This window comes from Mus caroli, chromosome 1, assembly GCF_900094665.2.
Source record: "Mus caroli chromosome 1, CAROLI_EIJ_v1.1, whole genome shotgun sequence".
Taxonomy (NCBI): Eukaryota; Metazoa; Chordata; class Mammalia; order Rodentia; family Muridae; genus Mus; species Mus caroli.
In genome coordinates, this window is record NC_034570.1 from 163223552 (window position 1) to 163226882 (window position 3331).

A 3331-nucleotide genomic window follows, 5' to 3' on the forward strand; every position below is an offset into this window, starting at 1 on the left:
GGCCCTACTCAGGCTGGTTTCTGCTTCCCTAACTAATGCAGTCACCAGCAGTCCCAAAATCCTGCGGCGGGGGTCGTGGGTAGCTGGCGGGTGTCAGGCAACCCTGCGCTCCCGCTACCCCGGCACTGATCCAGCAGGATGAGGCCTGTGGTCCTCGAAATGTTTTTCTTTATATGAGTTGTCATGGTCACAGTGTCTCTTGACATCAATGAAAAAGCCTAACTAAGACACATCTGTAATACAATAAATATTAAAAGTCCTTCAAGTGGGAGAAAAGTAAGTGAGGATGAACACAATGGGGTGAAAAAAATCAGAAATTGTGAATGTCTAAGTTAATCTCAAATACAATTTAAAATCATTTAAGGGAACACCAGGATGGCTCATCCAGCAAAGGCACTTGAAATCCAACAATGCAAGCCTGATGACATGGCTTCAGTCGCTAGAGCTCATGTAAAGTTGGAAGAAGTTGGTGCTGGAGAGATAGTTCAGTAGTAAGAGCACTGGCTACTCTTCTAGAGGACTTGGGTCTTACTTTCAGCAACTACATGATATTCACAATGATCTATAACTCCAGTCTCAGAGGAGATCTTATGCCTTCTTGTGACCTCCGTAGGCACTATTCCCACAAAGCATATGTATATACATGCAGACAGACACCCATAAATATAAAATATAAATACATAAATCTTTTAAAATGTGAAAAATAAGCTGACTTCACAAAGTTGTCAATTTATGTTCATACATGTGCTATGAAATGACTAGTCAAACACAGAGATGTATTTGTCTGTCTCTTTCTCTCAGACAAAATATTCATAAATGAAAAATACTTTAAAATCTTCTTTAGAAAATATGTATTACAGTTTCAGCCATGTAGAATGAAATGTAATAAGAAGTGAAAATATGCATATGCAAGGAGATTGGACATCCATTGTTGTAATCTGATGGTGTATGTGAGATGGTATAATGCTTTCTAACAGTGTGCTATGACACACGAAGAATAACTATTATAAAACTTGGAGCAACCACTTAAAAATAGAACAAAGAAGTTTAGCTAATAAGCCAACGTTGGCTATGAGATACAATCTTAAAATGCAATTAAGTAATACAGGAAAAGAGGAAGATGGAACAAAGAAGAGTTGAATCATACAGCTGAATGGCAAAGCAATGGATTGAGCCCAACTGTACTAATAATTACATTATGTTTAGTTAAAATACAGAGACTGTCAGAGAAAATGAAACAAAACTATTATATGCCTTCTTACATGAAGCATACTTTAAATATGCAGAAAAATAGGTTTAAAGTAAGGACAGAACATTATATACTGTGCAGTCACTATGTTCAACAACACTGTAGGGGCTACATTAATATTAGATTTGTTATGTTTAACTAAAGGAATACTGTTCCTTTAGTTAATTCAGACATAGGAGATATTTCACAGTGATGAATGAGACAGCCTGTTTATTCGAAAGACAGTATTCTAAATCAGGACATGTCTAATAACAGAGACTGAAAGTATCATACAAAAGCAGAGCAAAACTAAAATGAGGATAGACAAATATGTAATTAATGTTGACAATCGCAGTGGCTCTCTCTATTATATGTAGCAAGTAGAGAAAACGTTAACTCAGGAAATGCCTTAAAGACACTTTCAGCCAACTTACACAACTGTGGCAGACAGGAAACTCATCTAGCAAAATGACACGAATTCATTTCAAGTATTTGTACTTGAAAGTACAAGATTTCGATGAAAGTGGGATAGAAGGTAGGTGGTAAAGAGAACGAAAGGGATTAGTGGAACAGGAAGGGTTAAGTGGGATGGGGATGGAGTACAAGATAGCAAAGGAAGTAGGTGGAGCAATGACTAACACTGAAGATTTGTGGGATAGCCACATGGAAACTACTGTAGAAGTTTCCTAAAATCTATATTTATACAAATGGAGTTTAAATGGAGCTGCTCTAAAATGGTGGTGGGGTGGGGACAGTGCCTCTCTCAGACAACACAGAGTATCAATAAAAAGCCCACTAAAAGGTATGGGCTGCCAATTTTCTAATCTTTGGCTAATGGGAATCTATAGATGTTTCCCTCCTCTCAAAATTATAGGTTATTCCCTTTGCTCTAATTACTGTCTAGAACTCGAAGGGCTTCATCCCTGTTAGCTGTCCTTGAAGGTGCTGGAAGGTTCTATGAAGGCAACCAGGGAAAAATATAATCAATAGTTTTACTCAGCTGTGAAAACTGAGAGCTGTAATGATGGGCCTGTGTCTTCTGATTGGATTTTGAGCCTATTCTACAAGATAGAACTCATGCCTATATATTTAACAGGGTCCCAAAACTATGGATTTACAAGCCCTGGGCCCTACAGAAGAATCTGCTATATGGACTAAACTGACTCTTAATGATTTTTTTTTTGTTCTACCTATAGGTTAGTGCATCTCTCAACTCTCATCACAGATTTTTTTCTTTTTGTGGTAGATGATGATTTATACAAAGATCCAGAATTCATCAATATGCAGTGAATAAGAAACTTTGGAGTGCTCATCTCTAAATATAACATCTATATCATATCCCTTTTCCCAAAACTCAATGATCATCTTGGAAGAAGGAGAAGAAAGATTGAGTATAAGGACCAAGAGAGTGGATGCCTATAGAAAAAACAGTATTTGCTTTGCTGGACAAGATAGCACGGTTGTACATACAAACACACAGTTGTGACTACATTCACATGACCTTCACCAGATCAAGCCAGCTAAAACTCCATCACAGCAGGAGAGGAACTCCCCTAGCTGAGGCGATACTGGCAACTGACAGCTGCTATGTGAGGGCAGAATTAGTTTTTCAGGGATGTAGCTCCTGAGAGACTACCCATCTTAAGAAGATGATCTTACACCCATTAAGTGGACTTAGTGGGTTAATAAAAGAGCACCTGAAGTTGGGAATGAAGAGTAGCAGGAAAGACAAGCAAGGAACTGGAACAGAGGGAATGTGAGGAGGATTTGTTCAAGACATAGTAATAAGCACGTATGAACTTCTCAAACAATAAAACAGACTTACCAGGGAAGATCATACCAACTGATTATCCAGTACCAAATGGTCATTCCCCAAATCATACATACAAGTAATACTACACACTGACCAGGTTGTACTTATGTATTTATGAATATATATATATATATATATATATATATATATATATATATATATATATATATATGAAAATGAGACCATGAATTTGAAAAAGGGAAAGGAGGCCCTTCCGGTCCACTTGAGTATCGGGGTGCCTTGCCAGAGGAGTCTCCGGACACCAACAAGGACCTGCACAGGACTCCCCA